We start from the raw sequence: 23,396 nt of genomic DNA, 5'->3' as shown, positions 1-23,396 counted from the left end.
TGAGGTCACTTATCAACTTCACTGAGGACATATACAGTAACGATGATGTTGTTTATTTTATTCGATGATTCGTTGAAGTTTATCATTTCAGGTGACTTTAACATCGATGTTTTGGACCACACAATCCCCTGACCCAGCGCCTACGCGATATTCTCACCTCTTTCGGCTTAGTTTTGGTCCGTGAACACGCCAACACGAGTGAGTGCTACATCGAGTACGGCCATCGACAACGTTATTACAAACGTATTAGACGTTTCGGTTTCCGTTCTGGACGCGGCTGTCTCCGACCACTTCGCGCAGGAGGGCCGTGATCGGGAATCTCAGTCCGAAGATCGAACCTCTTTCGGTAAATATAAGAAGAGATCTTAAAATTCAAAATATCCAAATTCTTAAACAGATTTCTCCAAGAAGAATCCTGGTTTTTTTATTGATAGTTTTTATAATGCGGAGGATGCTTTTTCTGCGTTTACAGACCGTTTTAATTTTTATTTGAACATCACTTGCCCTTATAAGTCATTCAAAGAGCGATCAGACAAAAAACACAACAATTGGATAAATCAAAAACATTCTCAATTTAAGAAAAAAACATTAAAATTTTATCATTCAATTTACATAGAATCGACAAATGAAGAATTCAAAAATTTCTTTCGAGCATACAAGCTAAATTACTGCAAAGAAATAAAAGCCGCTAAGGCTCGGGATATCGAAAATAGACTAATGAATTCTGAAAATTTTTCAAAAAGTGCGTGGAATATAATTAAAAATACAAACTCAAACACAAGTCCTAAAACATTTCAAACCTAACCTTAAAATACAAAGGTAAAAATAACAAAAAACCCGCTTGAAGTGGCAAGTGAATTTAATAACTTTTTCTCCACGGTTTGCTGGGCCGGACCCATGTTTTAGTGGGAACAGCACCCGAGAGGACTCATTTATGGACCGGTCTCGTCCATGGTCCTGTCTCCTGTGAGCGAGGCGGAGTTGGTTGGTCCGTGTGGTGCGGGAGCTGAAGCCGAAAAAAAGTCGGGTGACATCAATGGGATGTCTGTGTGGTTACTTAAGCGCTTGCTTTAAGCACATTTCAGTACCACTCACAAAATTGATTAACCTGTCGTTCGCTCAAGGCGTTTTCCCGTCCCACTTTGAAGACAGCAAAAAGTCATTCCAATTTTTAAAAAGGACGATCCTTATGTCGCAAAGTAACTATCGTCCAATTTCCATTCTTCCGGTCCTCAGCAAAATTTTCGGAAAAGCCTTCCTTCGACGATTAGAAGATTTCTTCAATCGCTTTGAAGTTATTTTGTAATGAACAATTTGGATTTAGAAAAAACAAATCGACTATTGATGCTGTCACGAGTCTCATTGATTCTGTTGTCGATGGTTTGGAGAGGCGGGAACACTGTGCTTAGCATATTTCTCGACCTCTCAAAAGGCCTTTGACTGTGTGCATCATGAAAAAATACTGTTGCACCAGTTTATGGTCAAGCGGTGTTCGTGGTTTGCCTCACAAATGGCTCTCGTCATACCTAAATGATAGAGAGCAGTGTGTGCAGATCGCGAATACCCTCTCAGGAAAAGTTAAAATGCCCTATGGAGTCCCACAAGGATCGATTCTAGGGCCTGTCCTTTTTCTCGTCTACGTCAACAGATTGAGTTCATCAATCCATAATGGAAAGATGATTCAGTATGCTGACGATACGACTCTCTGCATTAGATCAAAAACCAAACCAGGATCTTGAAATCAAAGCCTTTGAAGAACTCAACTCATGCATTGATCATTTTTTCAATATCAATTTGAAAACAAATTGTTCTAAAACAAGCGTGATTAATTTCTGTTTTCGGCAACATGAAAACGAAATCCGACCAATTGTGATGGTGGATGAAAAACCATAATAGAAGAAGAAGAATCCACCAAGTTTCTTGGGATGCACCTTGATCGAGGGCTGACATGGGACGTTCACATTGAGAGTGTCTGTTCAAAGGTTGCTTCTGGCATTTATGTCTTACGCAAATTTGGCAAAATTCTGTTCATTGGATATTCTGAAGACAGCTTACTTTGGCCTAATACATCCACATTTAGCTTATGGTCTAAGATTGTGGGGTGGCTGTTCTAGATACAAAATTTAATAGAGTGTTTAGAATGCAAAAGAAAGCTGTCAGAATCATTTACAAATTAAATCAGAGAGAGTCGTGTAAATTAGCCTTCGGGGGAGCTTGGATTACTCACTTTGCCTAGCCTCTACATTCTCGACGTCGTGCTATACTGCCGATTCAAGTGCGTCTCACTTCGGGGTAGCGACGTACACCAATACGGAACTAGAGGCCGGGACAACTTTCGTATGGCACAGCACAGAACTACTGTTTTTGAACGCTTGCCATCTCAGGTTGGTGTGAGGCTAATCAATAGGCTCCCTGAAGAGATCAAACGCGTCAATAACCACAAACACAATTCAAATCTCGATTAAAACACTTCTTAGTGTACAAAGCATTTTACTCAGTTGACGAGTTTGCGATGGGTCGCTGGGATAGTCTTCACTAACATTAAAACAAAAAAAATTACAACTCCCCTTCTGATATCCAAGAAAATTTGGCCACTATCGAGGAAAACGGCGGCAGGTGGCACATACCCAAAAAAGTAATTTTTATTTTAAATTTACTCGAATATTTTTTTTACTCAGAATTAAAATTAATTGTGTTAGTTATTAGATTAGGACTTTTATTTCTATATGACGCTTGCAATACAATTATTGTTAATTGTTTCCTGCAATAAAGAGTATTATTATTATTATTATTATTATTATGTCGATTTCCCCTTCAACTACAACTACTATCCATTAATACATAGATAGAATTATTCACTTTTACTTGTACTCAGGAGGTTGTGTCCACTGACATGAGGTCACCTATCAACTTCATTGAGGACATATACAATAACGATGATGATGTCGATTGCCACTTCAACTACAACTACTATCCATCATTTCATAGATAGAATTAATAACTTTTACTTGTTCTCAGGAGGTTGTGTCCACTGACATGAGGTCACTTATCAAATTCACTGAGGACATATACAGTAACGATGATGATGTCGATTTCCCCTTCAACTACAACTACTATCCATTAATACATAGATAGAATTATTCACTTTTACTTGTACTCAGGAGGTTGTGTCCACTGACATGAGGTCACCTATCAACTTCATTAAGGACATATACAATAACGATGATGATGTCGATTGCCACTTCAACTAAAACTACTATCCATCAATTCATAGATAGAATTAATCACTTTTACTTGTTCTCAGGAGGTTGTGTCCACTGACACGAGGTCACCTATCAACTTCATTGAAGACATATACAATAACGATGATGATGTCGATTGCCACTTCAACTACAACTACTATCCATCAATTCATAGATAGAATTAATCACTTTTACTTGTTCTCAGGAGGTTGTGTCCACTGACATGAGGTCACCTATCAACTTCATTGAGGACATATACAGCAACGATGATGATGTCGATTCCCATTTCAACTACAACTTCTATCCATTAATTTATAGATAGAATTATTTACTTTTACTTGTTCTCAGGAGGTTGTGTCCACTGACATGAGGTCACATATCAACTTCACTGAGGACATATACAGTAACGATGATGATGTCGATTGCCACTTCAACTACAACTACTATCCATTAATTCATAGATAGAATTAATCACTTTTACTTGTTCTCAGGAGGTTGTGTCCACTGACATGAGGTCACCTATCAACTTCACTGAGGACATATACAGTAACGATGATGATGTCGATTGCCACTTCAACTACAACTACTATCCATTAATTCATAGATAGAATTAATCACTTTTACTTGTTCTCAGGAGGTTGTGTCCACTGACATGAGGTCACTTATCAACTTCACTGAGGACATATACAGTAACGATGATGATGTCGATTTCCCCTTCAACTACAACTACTATCCATTAATACATAGATAGAATTATTCACTTTTACTTGTACTCAGGAGGTTGTGTCCACTGACATGAGGTCACCTATCAACTTCATTAAGGACATATACAGTAACGATGATGATGTCGATTGCCACTTCAACTACAACTACTATCCATCAATTCATAGATAGAATTAATCACTTTTACTTGTTCTCAGGAGGTTGTGTCCACTGACATGAGGTCACCTATCAACTTCATTGAGGACATATACAGCAACGATGATGATGTCGATTGCAATATCAACTACAACTTCTATTCATTAATTCATAGATAGAATTATTCACTTTTACTTGTTCTCAGGAGGTTGTGTCCACTGACATAAGGTCACATATCAACTTTACTGAGGACATATACAGTAACGATGATGATGTCGATTGCCACTTCAACTACAACTACTATCCATTAATTCATAGATAGAATTAATCACTTTTACTTGTTCTCAGGAGGTTGTGTCCACTGACATGAGGTCACCTATCAACTTCATTGAGGACATATACAGTAACGATGATGATGTCGATTGCCACTTCAACTACAACTACTATCCATCAATTCATAGATAGAATTAATAACTTTTACTTGTTCTCAGGAGGTTGTGTCCACTGACATGAGGTCACCTATCAACTTCATTGAGGACATATACAGTAACGATGATGATGTCGATTGCCACTTCAACTACAACTACTATCCATTAATTCATAGATAGAATTAATCACTTTTACTTGTTCTCAGGAGGTTGTGTCCACTGACATGAGGTCACCTATCAACTTCATTGAGGACATATACAGCAACGATGATGATGTCGATTGCAATTTCAACTACAACTTCTATCCATTAATTCATAGATAGAATTATTCACTTTTACTTGTTCTCAGGAGGTTGTGTCCACTGACATGAGGTCACCTATCAACTTCATTGAGGACATATACAGTAACGATGATGATGTCGATTGCCACTTCAACTACAACTACTATCCATTAATTCATAGATAGAATTATTCACTTTTACATGTTCTCAGGAGGTTGTGTCCACTGACATGAGGTCAAGTATCAACTTTACTGAGGACATATACAGTAACGATGATGATGTCGATTGCCACTTCAACTACAACTACTATCCATTAATTCATAGATAGAATTAATCACTTTTACTTGTTCTCAGGAGGTTGTGTCCACTGACATGAGGTCACCTATCAACTTCATTGAGGACATATACAGTAACGATGATGATGTCGATTGCAATATCAACTACAACTACAATCCATCAATTAATAGATAGAATTATTAACTTTTACTTGTTCTCAGGAGGTTGTGTCCACTGACATGAGGTCACCTATCAACTTCACTGAGGACATATACAGTAACGATGATGATGTCGATTGCCACTTCAACTACAACTACTATCCATCAATTCATAGATACAATTAATAACTTTTACTTGTTCTCAGGAGGTTGTGTCCACTGACATGAGGTCACTTATCAACTTCACTGAGGACATCAAATCACGTTTATTTCCACACACAAAAAGAAATTTAATACAAAATAAACCTTTACATTGAAATGATAACAAATGTAGCATTTGTATATTATCTAATTCATATAAACCTACAGAAGTATTCTAGTAATACAATTAAAAAACTAAAATTAAATAATTAACGTTAAATAATATAAAAGAGACTTGTGTTACATAAATAAATCAATATAATGAATAAAGAGATGATATAATAAAGAGATACATATAAGTAGATATGAATATGCCGATTCTAGCGCACTTTCGGAGCCAACAGAAAATCAAGGGAAAATACTGTTTAAAGGACAATAAACGAATCTGTAAAATCAAACAGTAACTCACGAATGAAAAATTACTGAATCTATAGCTGTTTGCTTCTACTTTCTTGAGCTGTCAAATCAATCTATCGGAAATGTCTGCTACGAATAAACTATAAATTAAAACTTATAAACGGAAATGATGGAATTTGCTAACAATCACTCGAGAAGTCGGGGAGAATGTGAGTAAAACCACATTCTTTTGACGAGGTTCTTCATTTAATTTCTCCAAATGTACTATAAAATCATCAAAGATTTCAGGCTTAAAATCGTAATCAAATTCAACATCCAGATAATGAAAAAATACAGGTAAAATCTTCTCATAATAAACGTGTGTATCGATACCTACAAACCTAATGTATTCTTTGAAAAGGAAAATAATTTTTTCAACGGTTATAAGAGATAAGTAAAAATGTTTATTCTGTTTTCTAAATTCTGTAACAAATTTTGTTTGTTTTTCACCTCCGTATTGTAATTTTGTAAGCAGATTATTCAAATGTGTTAATTTATTTCGAAATTTCTTAGGTTTAGGTCTTTCGTACAAAATTAAATTACAACCTCTACAAACTAAATATCTTTTATCGATAATTTCTCCTCTATTAGAACACTTGTAACAGTTGGCATTATACTCTTCCATTTAAACAGAAAGATTTTTTGTTTAAATGGAGATTATGGAACTAACTCTGCCGAGATATAAATTTTTCAGCGCAAATGTTTGTGTTTACATTTCTACAACAGAGATAAATAGAAATAATTTCATTCTATTGTACAACTATTTAGGATATTTTGTCTATGATTACAAAGATTATTCCGGAAGAAATCGAGTTTTTTCATCAGCGAAAGAGTATATTTTTGAAGTTTTAGAAGGAATGAAAGAGAATAATATGAACATCATCAATTATTGTAAAAGACAAAATGAATGATTGTGTCTTTGGTGTAGTGTTGTTAGTGTGCGTGTTTGCGCTATGGGGAATCACATCACATTCAACTTCTACGGTGTCTATTGTTTAGAGACTTGGCCCTGCACTGCTACTGTCCAACCAAGTTAATGGCTAGGAGCTGTAATTCGGGTCTTAGACTCTGGAATTTTTTTGTTCCCAAGTCTCATTTTTTCTTTGGTAACTACTGTGTAGAAGTTGATGGAGAGATTCAATTAGGGAATTTGTGTCGGGTGTTTTGTAAGTGTAATGTTGTATTAATGAACGATGTGAATGATGAATGTAATGAACGAATTAAGGAAGAGAAGGAATTAAGGAATGAAGTGGAAAGGTGAGGAAGCAAATGGCGCGCCAACCACAGTTGTCATTACTCGGCTTGTTCTATAGTCATTACACTATGGCCACTCGTGTAAAGACTTGTCCCCAACCACTGAACGACAACCATGTCTTCCTCAATAAAAAGCGCGCCTGAAGCTCTGGGATTTGAACCCAGAACCTCAGGCTTTGAAGGCAAGCGTCTTACCAACTGAGCTACGGAGAGTCTCGAAAGTTATAAGCTATATCTCTGCTATATAAGTTGTTCAATTAGGAGTGCTAGTTTACAAATTTATTAATAATTTTATATTTCAAAAACCACTCAACCGATTTTAATGAAATTTGGTACACATATAGTAAATACTTAACTCTTTCGACTTAACTTATCCATAAGGGTGAAATCATCCCCTATTTCTTAATATTCATAAAAAAATAAAAAAAATTATCAGAAAAATCTGAAACTTCAAAAACAAGCGAGTTCAACTTAAAATTTCATGAAAATAACAAAATTTTCAAAAACTACCCCAATCATCCCTTATCTTAAAACTCTTATATCTCGAGAACTATTGGAGCTTTTTTGCTGAAATTTGGTATATAGGATCAGTAAATATTAAAGTATTTTTTAAAATCATAACTTCCGGTCCAACCCTTAAGATGACCTTGGAATAGTTTTTTGTTAATATCATCCCCATTTTTTAAGATATTCTTTTGAAATTAAAAATGAATACTTTTATCAATGTCTTTAATAATTCTGTAAAGTTTTAGAATTATCCAATGAATAATATAGACAATAAGACGATTTTTTCAAAAATTTTACTGAATTTCTTTAATATCGTTCTTAATCACATCATAGGCTAAAAATTTCTCAGAAACCACAACCACATAACAAATCGCGTTTGTAACAGCTTTTTGAAAATCCATATTGATAATTATATCGTTCTTTGAACCAGAAATATTTGTCATACTCTTTGTTGTATCAATGACATAAATAGGTCTATTCGCTAAAAATTCTTTAGGATTGTAATACATTTCCTTATTATTACAGTAAACTTTCTTAAAATCTTGATACATCTGATACATGATTCTGAAAAGACCTCCTGAAATGTTTAAATTTTGTAATTCATCTGGATAATAAGAACCGTTCAATTTTACTCTGATATTTTTTACATTCAAACTATCAAACTTTGAAGGATTTTTCTCTTGATTATTCTGTCTATCTGTTTGAAAACCTATAATAACAAACTTAGGATTGAAGATATTTCTATAAATATTTGTGATATCGAACGAATAAGTTGTTCCGGAAATACCTTTTTGTTCAATACATTGCCAATCTAGAAAATTAAACATAATGTTTTGACTTTTTGTAATTTCATCAATCAACCTAATTTTACTCGTGGTTTTATAATCAATCATTGGAACTCTAATAAAAAAATCTGTAATTGTTATTTTTCCATCAACAGGCATAACATTTCCAGTTGCAGTCTTCAGAATCACATCATCGTCTTCTGCTCTTATAAAACTTAGATAAAATCCTCCTTTATAGATCGGAATAGTAACATTTTCAAAAAATCCTAATCCAAAATGAGATAAATTTCCAGCTGCTTCAAAAACACCAAATTTAAAATCTGATTCAAAGCCATTAGAAGTTTGAGAAATAACATCACTTTTTGAATACGAAATAGTTCCTTTAATTGTGCTTAATTGGCCACAGTTTTCGACTTCTTCTATCAATTTATTGTGTTTTCTTACTTCAATCTTAGAAAATAAAAACGGTATAAAATTATCGATTAATCTAACATTATCAGTTCCAAGATATGCTTGACCATCTTGTTTTGTTAAAGTTCCAGAAATATAAAACTGGAAGTTAGACGAGCAAAAATTATCTCCAAAATCAATATTAAACTCAGTTCTTTTATTCGGTTCATTCAAATGTTGTTTACTAATTGGATAGAAATTTTTAAACTCCGCCCTTTCAATATCACTAGCATATTTTCTGTAGTCCGCCATTTAATAAGAGAAAATTTAGAAATTTTAAACATCATGTATAAGAAAGATATCATTTTTTCATCGATCTAATGTACGTTTTTATAAGAAAAGATATAAATTTTAGTAAAATAATTAAAAAGATTAGAGTCATTTTTAATGATCTACTTCGTCATATTCAGGATTCTCTTCCTTAAATTTTGCGATCTCGGTCACATATTTCAATAAAATTTGCACAGGATAGTAACCGCTATCTATAATATTGTTCCAATCAACTGTATCTTTATTTTCATCCAAAAATTTTATACTCAAGTGTTGATAGAGACAAAGAACAGACATATGATCTTTTAATTGATAATGTATATTTTCTTGAATGAACTCTGGGGACAGATTTTGATATTTAGCAATGTTATACCAATTCAATTTGTTTACGTATAATCTCATCATATCTTCGGATAATTCATATTTTTGAGAAATATCATCCCAATGTTCTTTTTTCAAATCTCTTTCGTGTTGCATTATAAAAAGATCGAAAGCACTGTAATGTCCCGCCATCTCTATTTATTAAGAAAAAATTTCAAGTTTTTATAAATTGGTTTTTTTTTAGCGTTACATTCAGCACATTTTCCAGAAATTCTTTTAAGTCCATTGATGTTTGCATAGTATTTTATATCATTTGTTTCAGTTTTTTCTTTACATCTCACACAGTATATGAGCGCCATTTATATAAGGAAATTTTATCATGCATAAAACCCTGCGAGAATACCTATTTCAGTAAGATCTTCCTCGAACTTATTAATTTTTTCTTCTAATTTTTGAAATTTGACAGCATAAGAATCATTGTATTCAACAAATTTATGACCAATATTCTCAAAAGTTTTCGTAGCATCTAAACTAAACTTATCAAAAGACTCTTTAAATTTAGTAAGTTTTTCATTAATTTCACCAACATCGTCTACTGATCTTTTACTTCTTTCATCAAGTTTTTCATAGACTTCTGTTGTAAAATCTTTAACATGCTGTTTATGATTCTCATAATTTTGTTTTAGTTCATTAAACATTTTAATAGGATCTTCTAATTGAATCATTACAAAAACATCAAATGGATTAATTCCTTTACTAACACTGCTAATTCTTTTTCCTTTAAAATCTAAGGCATTTTTAACATTCGGATCATGTAAATCAACAATATCGATGTTTTCTGATAATTTTAGAGGTTTTAAAATTTGTTCTTTAACAACAACATCATGTTTGTCAATACCAGGTCGAACACCGACAATTCTTTTTTTATTAGCCAAACTAACATAATTCTTTTCAACTTTGATCGCTTCAGTAATTTTATCAGCTTTTTCGATATGAGACATTAAATTGGTAAATATTTTTTTTGCACCATCTTCAAATTCTTTTTTCAATGTTTTTATTTTATCAGCAACTTCATTTGAACTCATGAAATTTGCAAGTTTGTTATCATATTCTGCTTTAAAATCTTCAATCTCGACAGCAAACATATCTGAATCTGGAAGGTTTTGTAATAAATTTTCTAACTTGTTATCAAACTCATTTCTCAAACTATCAAAATTCAAACTATTATCTACATTTTGAATAATTTGTGTTCCAAATACGTCAAAAATATTTTGTGAATCCATATTTATTAAGTAATAATTTGTTAACAACTTCTTTAAAATCTTTACCATCACTCAGTTCATTCAACACAAAAACACATAAATGACCACAAATTGGGGGATCTTTATAATCTTGAATCTGAGAATCATTGTAGTAGACGCTTGATTTTTTCAAATATTTAATCAATTCTATAGGTGGTTTGTCCTCAATTCTTCCATACGAATCAAAATAACATGCATTCTTATCATTTTTATAATAACAAATCCAATGCGTTCCACTTCCCATAATCGAGTCTAAATTCACAATTCCACATTCAAATTTCTTAACTTTTTCAGGTAATGTATCTCTCATGAAGATTCCTCTAAAATGTTTAATATTTTTGCAGATTTCTTCCAATTCCCCGAATGTTAAAGGTTTGATTTCAATTTTTTTTAATGTTTGATTTCACGTAATTCAAAGTTTTTTCATCTAATCCAGATCCTGTAACATCTTCCAACTCTTTATCTAACCAATTTAAAATGTTTCGAACAATAGGAATCACATCCTTTTTAACGATTGGAGCAGCTTTACGAACATAAGGAACAACATTTTTAACAACTGGAATATTTTCTCCAAAATCTAATAAATCTTTCAAAAGTCCACCATTTTTAAGTTCTTTCAACTGATTATAAGAAAATTCTATTCTGGTTCCTTTATTGTTTTTCTTATGTTTTTCGAGTTTATTGTATTGTCTATTTGTTAAAAATATCTTATCTTCGCCATTTTTTAGTTGATCTATTTTAAATTGAATACTAACGGGTATTTTCTTCTTAAAAGCGGATTTTATTTTTTCTTTCTGATTTTTGCTGAAGTTTACGTTCACCTCCATTTATATAGTTAAAATTTCAAGTTCTCTTCGATTCCCATTCCTAGTTTTCTCTTCAAAAACATTGCTCCAGCTGTTGGAAGCGCAACAAATCTTTCACCTAAACTAGCATCTTTTGATAAAAATCTATCCATTGCTTTATCTTGCAAAACTTTATCTGCTATATGTCTGGAATTTGTGTCTCTATGTTTTGCATAAAAAATATCGTGTTCCATAGCAGCTTGATCTAATTTATTTATACCAGGATCTCCTCTTTTTAGTCTTTTTTCGAGTTTTGTGCCAGGCCCCAGATACTGATAAGTTGGTACGTGTAATTCAAAAGGTAAATTGTTGATAAAATCATTCAAAAGTCCACTACCCTCAATCATAGATGAACTTATTGCCGGCAAAATTCGTTTTAAATATTTAATTCCATCAGGTTTTTCAATCATTTCGTCAAGTTTGTTCGAAATAAAATCTTTAATTGCTTTCTTTTCATTCAAAAAATTGTTATTTCCAGCCTTCTCTTGAGCATAAATATAATTAATAATTCCATCGAGTTTTGTCAAATCGTCGATATATCTGTATTCAATCTTATTATCATTGTATTTTCTTACACCTGATCCTTCGATTCGTTTTTTCCCAAATTGGTTTAATTAATTTAATATATTTTTTACCTCTACTTGACTTAGGCTTCTTAGTAGATGGATCATTATTTTTGTAAATTGAGTCAGATTCCCATAAAATTTCTGTATACTTTTTCAAATCTTCTTCAGAATATAAATTATCTTTTGGAGCGTCATAGTCTGTTAATAATCTCCATAAACCTTGAGTTCCTTCATATGTTTTTTCATTAATAATGATATCATTATGCTCAAAATTCACGGGCAAATTTCCAATCATAAAACTTTTCTTTTTTCTGTCCCAATACAAACCAAATTTATCATCCTTTGCTCTAGGAAGAAATTTTTTACCAATTTCACCAATTATTATATCCGTTGTTCCAGGACTTATTGGTTCAACTATAGTAGAGTCTTCAATGATTCGAGGTCTAAATGGTGTTGAAGATGGTAATTTTGGCAATTCAAACTCAGATTCTGGAATTGAAATATCGGCTAATTGTCGTACAACTGGAACCAAATTCATCAAATTTTGATTATCACTTAAAACATTTTCAATTTTGCCCTCAACGTTTTTTATTGCAGAAGTTACAGGTTGATTGATTTTTTGAATAAATTCTTGTTCTTTTTCATCAATTCGAATCTGTTCTTTAAATTCTTTTATTAATTTCTTTTCGATTTGATCAAGTTTTTTCGCTTCTTCAGAAGTTACGTTCACCATTTAATTAGAAAAATTTTGAAACGTGAACGTGGAACGTAAAAACGTGAACGTGGAACGTAAAACGTGAACGTGGAACGTAAAAACGTGAACACGAAACGTAAAACATGAACGTGAAACACGAACGTGAAACGTAAACACGAACGTGAAACATGAACGTGAACGTGGAACGTGAACAGATTTACCGTTTTTCTGTTATTTTCATAATGTAAATAAAAAGTAAAGATAATGTAAAAATAATTGTAACAAATATTTTATCAAGTAGATTTGTCAGACCACTGAGCAGCATTTATATTAGAAAATTTATTCAAATATTTACCATTTTTAGGCTTCAAAGTTAGATTAATAGTTAAAAATCCATAGTCTTCTTTCCAAATTTTATCACACAATTCATTAAAGTGGTTAAAACTCATATCAGATCCCACATAATTGTTGTAAATCTTTCTCGAATAGTGATCGTCTTGCTTAAAAACACACAACATATTCAAATTATTTCTAATAACTTGTTTATCAACCTTTGAAAAGCATTGAGAAAGATAGATACAAGATATGTTTTTGTGACGAGACATTACAAAATATTCCTTAATAACGTCCTGATTTTCCAAAATACAATCATCAAAAACGATTAACGAATTGGGTTTACATTCGCTTAACGGAACTATGTCCTCAGAAACATTATAAAAATGTGATATTTCTTTGCTTAAGTTCTTCTCAATATTTTCAAATCTTTCTTGTAATTTTTTATAGGCGTCTTGTTCTAAAGATTTACTAAAAACATACAAATTGGAATAAGGAATCAACCTATTGTAGATAAAATTCAATAATAAAGTTGTTTTTTCCACATCCACTTGAACCAACAATTGACAATCTGATTGGTTGATCTTTCTTATTTTCTTCAAACGTTTGAAGTTTTATCTGATCTTTTTGCTTTAAAAATTTCTCCATTTAAATAGCGAAAATGAAGCTGTTCAAGTTGACTTCAGAAAGCTCTCAATTAGTTTTAAACTTGGAACATCCTATTCATTTAGAGGAAGAATCAAATTATTTTATCGGTTTAAGCGGTTTTTATTCTGACAATTTTGTAATAAATATTAGTGAAAGTTCTCCTTATTGTATAGGATTTAGTGAGAAGAACATAACAAAATATTATGGTTTAAACAAAGGATATTATACCTTCGATCAAATAAAAAATTCCCTTAAAAATTATCTGAAAACATTCAAACAATCAGATAAATCTTTAAACTTTGACGAAAACAAGTTTGAAATGCAAAAAAATTATCTCTCTAATAAAATTCAAGTAAAATCACCAGTAAGAATAATGTTTTCAGCAATTATTGTAGATTTATTAGGGTTTGTTCAAGAAACTATTGAGCCAAATCAGGTATATTTAGGAAATAAAACGCCAAAATTTAGACCGTTTGATGTAATTGAAGTACATTGTAATCTCGTTGAACCTAGTTTTGAAAATCATACCGAACATCTTCACAAAGAATCGAAAATTTTGTACACTTTCTTTCCAAATGTTGCTTATGGATCAAAAATTAGTGAAAAACCGAATGAAATCGATTATATTCCAATTAGAAAAAATATTAAAAGAATTCAAAAAATCGTTCTAACTATACAAGACTCTGAGGGAAATTTATTAAATAATGAGAGTAAAACAACAATATATTTAAGATTGTCGAAAGAATGATGAATCAAGGGGAGCTATTGAATAGCTTACCTTCAAACTTTCAAAAAAACACCGTTTTTATCAATGAATCTGGACTTTACACTCAAAATAAAAATTACTAGTTAAATGGAGTCAGTTGTAGACCTACATTCAATAACAAAGACATTGTAACGATTATAGACGAAAACAATGTAATCTGGTTTAAAGCTAAAGATGTTGCAGAAATTTTAGAATATGAAAACACGAGACAAGCTATCATAAATAATGTCGATAATGATGATAAAACAACTTTTGAATGTATAAATTACAGGAGTCTATCCCATAGACCCCTTAACAATCTTCATCCTGACACTGTTTTTATCAATGAATCTGGACTTTATACTGAAATAAAAATTAATAGTTAAAAATGTTTCTATCTAAATGGAGTCAGTTGTAGACCTACTCAATAATCAACTTACATTCAATAATAAAAACATTTGCACGATTGTTGACGAAAATAATGAAATTTGGTTTAAGGCTAAAGATGTTGCAGAAATATTGGAATTTAAAAATACGAGACAAGCTATCATAGATCATGTTAAAGAAAAATACAAAAAAAGCTTTGAAAACATAGATTCTGACAAGGGTATCGAATCGCGACTCTTACAAAAATTACATCCAGACACTATTTTCGACCTTTAAACTCAAAATAATAATTGCTTGTTAAATTTTGTTCTATCTAAATGGAGTCAGTCATAGATCTAAGAAATAATCAACTTACATTCGATAACACGAATATCTTAACGATTGTAGACGAAAACAATGTGATCTGGTTTAAGGCTAAAGATGTTGCAGAAATTTTACAATATGAAAATACTAGACAAGCTATCATAAATAATATTGATAATGACGAGAAAATAGCCTTTAAATATATAAATTACAAGAGTCTATGCCATAGACCCTTTCAAAATCTTCATCCTGACACTATTTTCATTAATGAATCTGGATTTTATTCTTTAATACTAAGATCTAATAAATTAGAAGCAAAAACCTTTCAAAAGTGGGTTACAAAAGAGGTTTTACCCTCCATTAGAAAATTTGGTGAGTACAAACTTGAAAACAAGATTAAATATTTAGAGGATGAAGTTAAACACTTGCAAATTAAAGATGAAATCAAAACGGAAATAATTGCAAAACAAAGTGTAAAAATTGACTTAATGAAACCAGATCTTGTTTGTAAAGATTTTGATAAGAAAAAACACCATGTTTTTGTATTAATTAAGAAGAATCACATGTGGGAATGGCCTTATTACGTTATCAGAGCTCAGAAACGAGAAATACCAAACCGATTAAAACATCTAAAAATAAATTATCCTGAATTAGAGATTTTGTTCATTGATGACGAACCAAATTCTATCAATCTGTATAACCAAATGAAAGAATCTTTGAATATTTTATACAACGGAAATCATTTTACTACAAATATGGCAGAATCTCGACTGATTTATAGAATATCTAAATTGCACGTTGAAAATGTTTCTAAATTTTACTAAACATTCGAATTATGATATTTTGTTTGTAAATGTCTTTTAAGACTAGGTAACCATTGAAGAGTTCTTCCACATTCGCAATGAGTCGGTTTATTTTGACTTTCTCGGAAAATTCTTCTAGCACAATCTCTACAAAAAGCCTTCTTTTTATCTTTACTATAATGCCAATCACAAAATTTGGAAATATCCTTAATTTCTTTACAAATACAACATTCTTTCTCTTCTAAAGTTAATTTTTTCCATTTTATCGTATAATTCTCTTTCATATTTTTTATTACAATCCTTACAATAACAGTATAATCCGTCTTTTCTAGTCTTATCATGATAAAACTTTGATAAATCTTTAAATTCTTGACACTTTGTACATTTCTTTTCAGCCTCCATTTATATAGAAAAAATTAAAGCTTTGACTTTCTCAATTCATATTCATAAAACTTTCCGGTTATTTCTTCATTATTTAAATCTTTTATACTATAAGTTACAGGATCTGTGTTATTAATTTGATAAATCACAAAGATTTCTCTTGACCAATTGTTCTTATATTTGTTCGAAAATGTTTTGTTTTTTACTAACAATTCTTACATGATCATCGACTTTAAATTTAGTTTTCGTGTGAATTTCAGGTGGAACATACTTGAAAACGGTCTCTAAAAACTCCTTTTCTGCATCCTTATCTACGTCTTTGGGCTTCATTTTGATTGTGCTGTGAACCGTATCATTGTAATTTGTGACTATTTTTTGAAGAATATCGATCCATTTAAAGTTTTTATTAATCTCAAAAATTACTTTCATTCTCTCATTTTGAGTTCTGTTATATCTCTCTACAATACTTGATTTCTCTTCGTTTTCAGTATGATAAATCTTGATGTCGTATTTTCTCAAAACATCATTAAATTCTTTATTTTTAAACTCTAAACCCTTATCTGTATGAAGTAGGTTTGGAGATTTGTGATTGATCCTTATGGCATCTTTTACTATATCTTCGAAAGCTTTTGAAACATCCTTGCCGTTTTTTCTTTTGATAGCTCTTGACCAAGCATATTTTGAGAAAGTATCAATAACATTTAACATATACTTGAATCCATCATTTTTATCTGAATAATTAGACATTATAACTAAATCTGCTGCCCATAAATCGTCAATTCCTAGTGTTATAATTTTTCTCTTTTTAAACTTTTTTCGTACTGGTGCATGAATTTCTCTAGCTTCAATCTCTATTTCTTCTTTATTCTTCAATTCTTTCTTTACTTGTTTTTCATTTGGATTCTTTATAAATTTACTCTTATTTGTCTTACATTTTGAACATTTTGCAGCAATTCTATACAACCCGTTTTGAGTTTGAACGATTTTAGAATCTATATTTTTCGTTTTTTTCTTGCATTTGTGGCAGTGAATCAAATCATCTTCCATTTACATGTCAAAGTTTCCAAGTTTATTTAACTCATCTAATATATCAGATTTTGCTTCATTTTTATAGCCATACGGTACTGTATCGATCTTATTTTCTAGGACAATTCTCTTATCATCTTTAGCGTTCAGTGCTAACTTGTTTATAGTGACGGTGTACAACTCATGTTTGTAGCTTTTGATTACTGTCATCTCCCTAAATTCTTCTTTATCTTCGAACAAACATTTCTTCAAGTTTTCGATATTTATTGTTTTATTTACAACGCTTCTCTTAATCCCTTTGCATCTTACTGGATTTTTGTCTAGATATTTGTACGAGTACATTTTCGATCTCAATCCACAAAATTCTTCTAAAACTTCGCTATTTAACTCATCTTTGAATTTCCCTATTACCTTCTTATTTTTAGTAGTGAAACATTCGTGATCTTTTGGATAATCGCTCGTATCAAAGTCATCTATATTTTCTTTAATAATTTTAAAAGGATCTCGTTTCAATTCTACGAAATAACTGTCTGTATCCATGTAACACAGATTCAAATCTGGATCATAGTTCTTTAATTTGTTGTAATAAAACTCGTACATTAGCAGTTTTGAGAGGTCGAGAACTGAAAATCCTATGTAGATCGGCTTGTTAAATTTTACTTTCTGTTTGTACATGTGACTCGCTATACAGTTGTCGTCAAAGATATTAAAGCATTTAAAGTTTGTTTTCTTGGCTTGTTTCATTGAAAATTCTTCATTTCCTAGTCTAATATCACATCTATTTCGCACATTTTCCATAGATTTTCCAAAAACTGAGTTGTTCATTAACTTGTAAAAGTCCTTTTCGAAGTCGCTTGTAGCTTTGGTTCTCATGTTTGTGTTAAAATCAATGTACTTTTTCATAAAAGGCTTCTGATCGAATGCAATAACTCTATTCACATGTTTTAACACCATTCCTTGTTCCAGATAGAATTTCAAATTTCTCGAATGAACAACGTATTCAGTTTTATCCAGTAAAGTTGTGCAAAGTTTGTTTTTATAATGTTCGGGAGCAAGAGGTAAATCCTTGTGATGTTCATGTAAATTTGTTGGATATTCTAGATCGAATTCAAGAATATAGCCATAATCTTCGTCGCCAGTGAGTTCCAAAATTGTTTCTTGCCATTCTGCTGTTGTATATGTTTTCGGGTTCATCCACTTGATATCGCCATATGGTAAATTTTGCATGAGGCCATACCCATAAAGGTTGTTTGCATCGACGTACAACAGATAGTTTTCGGGCTTTGTCTTATCAAAATCTTTCAAATATTTGTTATTTGCTTTAACATATCGTTTAATACATTGAGAAATGCCTCCGCGAATACCTTTTTCGATCATCAAATACATATTATAATCACTAATTAACTGTAATTCTATCTTCGTTAATTTTAACATAGCGTCCCATGCGAGACTTGGAGCTGTTAGATAATGTGCTGGATCAAGTTTGTAACAATTTAGACAAATGTTTCTGAAGTTTTCGAATATATCAGCGAGCAATAATACATCTTGGATATTGTACAAATCAGAGTAATTTCCAAGATTTTTATCTTTTAATTTATTCCAAACAGCTAAATAATGTTGAAAATCTTTCTCAGATATGCTCTCATCTGTTAAAAGTGAATAGAAATCTTGAATTTTCAGGTCTTCTGTGTAATCAAGTTTTTCAATACTATCGATAAATTCATAGGGAAATATTCCTTTTCCAGACAATATTTTAAAAATCTCGTCTTCATCATTTGGCAGTCTTGTTAAAATTTCATTCAATATTCTTCCATCCTGTATAAAATGATTTGTATGCTTGAAATCATCTTTTTTGAGGTTTTTAGCTAACTTTTCTATAGACGAGGCCATAAATCTGAACGTATCTACGAAAGAAAACTTGATGAACTTTATTGGTTTATCATCTTCAAACTCATACCCATATCCTGAATTTACTGAATAATTTATATATTTTTCATCTGTGTTTGCGATCAAATCAACATTTCCATATTGTTTAGCCAATTCTTTTATGTACAAATGAGTATCGTAATTTGACATATTGTGGCAGAAAACGGGAATATTCTGAGGAAATTTCAAATTTAGATTACAACATGAATGAGCAGCACCTCGAAATTTACCTGTTAAATGACAATGATCTCGTACTTTTTTTCTTGTTTGATTATCAAAACCCTCACATTCACAAATATGACAAAGACTGGAATTTTGGTACGCTAATTCTTCTTCTTCGGTCAATTTCATAGGTTTTTTGTTCTTAGAATTATACTTTTTAGCTATGTATTTTGATATTTTATTGAGCTCTTCAAACAATTGTGTAGGAACATTAGGTAAATCGTCTTCATTTTTTGCTCTATAACATATAGGTTTGTACATGCGATTTGTCACATTAGACACTAAATATAGAGTAAAACCATAAGGAATATGCTTCTGAATCTTGGTTGTAGTCGATTTTTGCGGATTGTTTTTGCATGTGGGAATCTTCTCTAATATGCTTTCAAAATCCATATAAATAACGTAAGGATGAGAAAATTTCTTTTGATAATTAGTAAATGTTGTTGTTTGACCTGGAAACGGCATAATTGGCTTACAAACTTCATGTTGCTTGCAAATTTCTAAATGATCTGTTAAATCTCCAGATTTGTAGAAATGGCTTAAACATCTTCTACATAGAAAATTTTTATGTCCATGTTTGGATGTTTGAGAACTCACTAATCTACTTAAATCTGTTATCAAAACATAATGGGATTTGTCTTCTTGTTTTACATACAGTAGATCAATATTTAATTCTGCATCATATTTTTCAGAAATTTGTAACGGAACAACCTTAATACTTTCATCAAAACTGTAGACATTGATAGACATTTTAGGATATTTGTACTTGGAATTGTAACTTCGTTTTTCAAATAATTGTATATCTTTTAAGGACATTGGATACTCGAAACCTGAAAATATCTCGTCATTTACAAATTTTTCATATTGTTTTGATCTTTCGCAGTCTCTTTCAGGTTTTTCAATAGCGCATCGGATAGAATAAATAAAGCAATAATCATCTTTATTTTTGATATTTATACAAGCTTTTTTATCTTTGATTTTCTTTGGTAAATCGATATATGATCCTGCGTTCATCATTTCGTGTTTATTAATGCTCAAAACTAGTTGTTTGCATCTTTTAAATGTCCATCCAGAACCCTTATTTGGATGATTTGTTTGTTCACGATGTGTTAATTTATTAAATTGTTTAGAAATAAAGTCGTTTACATCAAATATTTCGTCTGCTTTTATAGTAAAATACATTGGGCACGTTTGTGTTTCACCGTTCACTAAAGTTCGTTCATATTCACATTCCAAAGAGAGATATCCTTTCATATTTTTAACATTCTCTTGAAATTTTTCTATTAAACTTTTAATTTCTGGCCTCATAATTGATAGATATTTGTAAATTGACATGGAATTATCGTTTAAATTTGTTAAAATGTATTGCTTGAAAAGACCGTGTATTGAGGATAAAACCTCTACATCTATGATATTTTCAGGTTTTTCGTTAAGAGTTTTGTCAATTTCTTCGATCATTTCAGACTTAGTTTTATCGTTTGTTTCTATGGACAATTTTTCAGCGATTGATTGAATTTTTTCATCATTAAATAGATTGAGATCTTTTTTATCTTCCTTAAAGTTTTTCTTTAATTCACGCAATTTTTCTATATTGTACATCTTTTCATGATCGACAATTTGATTTTCTTTAGCCCATTGTCTTAAAAAATTCAGTTCTTTCTCGTAAATTTCTTTGTTTTTGGCATGGATTTTGGAGCCATAATGTCGATCATAGTTTTTTCTTAAAATTTCTTTTTTGCAAAACGGACATGTTACTTTTTCACCCTCCATTTATATAAGAAAAATTTTAACTAGCGATTTGTAGGAGGTAATTTAAATTCTATAATACTATTTTTTCAATATTTTTAGAATTTGAAAAAGTAATGATTTTTACTTGAATTTGACAGAAATCAGCACAATTTCTGGTGAAACAGTGATAGATTCTTCTATTTATTATAGAAAAATCTGTAAATTAAGACTTAAAATTATTGAAAAAAATAGTATAGAGAATTTAAATTGCCTCCTACAAACCTTAGTTAAGAAATTTGTCTTATTTAAATGGAACTACTAAAGGAATTAAATGAGGTTGGTGATTTAAAGTTCAAAGAATATAAGAAATTGAATGAATTAGAAGAAAATAAGAAATACAAAATTTTGAATCTGGAGAAAATGAAAGATAAATTCGGGTTTACAATAATTGCCGAGTTGAAAGATTTCATATACATTTGCCAAATAGATTTTTGACTGTTTTGGATGAAAAAAAGATTAAAGAATTGAATAAAAATGATAAATTACACTTGATTGTTACTGGAAAGAAGACTATTAAAGATAAAGACTGTGTTACAATTAACTTTGTAGAATAAAGATTTCGAAGATTTTAAATTGATTCTAAGGAGATTTAACATTAAAACTGCTTAAGAAAGTAGAAGCAAACAGCTATAGATTCGGTAATTTTTCATTCGTGAGTTACCGTTTGGTTTTACAGATTCGTTTATTGTCCTTTAAACAGTATTTTCCCTTGATTTTCTGTTGGCTCCGAAAGTGCGCTAGAATCGGCATATTCATATCTACTCATATATATACATATATACACATATATACATATACACATATATATATATATATATATATATATATATATATATATATATATATATATGTTATATATATATATACACTCACATACATACATATCCACATACATACACGCATACCTAGTAAAAACAGCATTAAATTTGCTACATAATTTCTGGATAAATTCAAATAATGGGAAAAGAGCCTACATGGGCCTTAATGGCCTGTGCGTAGACTCGAGTTGAAATTGTTACGATTCGAATTTTATCTCGAGCAGAGTGTAGATTAATTTTATAAAATTTGATAATTGAAAGAAGACATCTAAAGCAGAATAAACTACGGATATGACCTCGAATTCCGATAATCAGCAATCTAGAGGATAAAGTAGACAAAACAAATAAAAATATTGAGTGAACAAAAATTACAAAAAATAGGCTAATTACTTAAGTGATTGGATTTTAATATATATATAGTTTGAAGAGGAGAGGAGAGAGGACAGTGCCGTCAGTCAGTGAATGTCAGACTGTCTAGGTCCGTCTGTAGTCAACAGAGATAAGTAACTGGGCACTCTCACTGCTTATGAGAATCAAAAACTCCTTGACATGTTTCTTAACATATACAGGAACGATGATGATGTCGATTTCCCCATCAACTACAACTACTATCTATCAATTCATAGATAGAATTAATCACTTTTACTTTGTTCTCCGGAGGTTGTGTCCACTGACATGAGGTCACTTATCAACTTCACTGAGGACATATACAGTAACGATGATGATGTCGATTTCCCCTTCAACTACAACTACTATCTATTAATACATAGATAGAATTATTCACTTTTATTTGTACTCAGGAGGTTGTGTCCACTGACATGAGGTCACCTATCAACTTCATTGAGGACATATACAGCAACGATGATGATGTCGATTGCCACTTCAACTACAACTTCTATTCATTAATTCATAGATAGAATTATTCACTTTTACTTGTTCTCAGGAGGTTGTGTCCACTGACATAAGGTCACATATCAACTTTACTGAGGACATATACAGTAACGATGATGATGTCGATCGCCACTTCAACTACAACTACTATCCATTAATTCATAGATAGAATTAATCACTTTTGCAGGAGGTTGTGTCCACTGACATGAGGTCACCTATCACCTTCACTGAGGACATATACAGTAACGATGATGATGTCGATTGCCACTTCAACTACAACTACAATCCATCA

Source organism: Homalodisca vitripennis, chromosome 2, assembly GCF_021130785.1.
Source record: "Homalodisca vitripennis isolate AUS2020 chromosome 2, UT_GWSS_2.1, whole genome shotgun sequence".
Lineage (NCBI taxonomy): Eukaryota > Metazoa > Arthropoda > Insecta > Hemiptera > Cicadellidae > Homalodisca > Homalodisca vitripennis.
Note: the sequence above shows the minus strand (reverse complement) of the source record.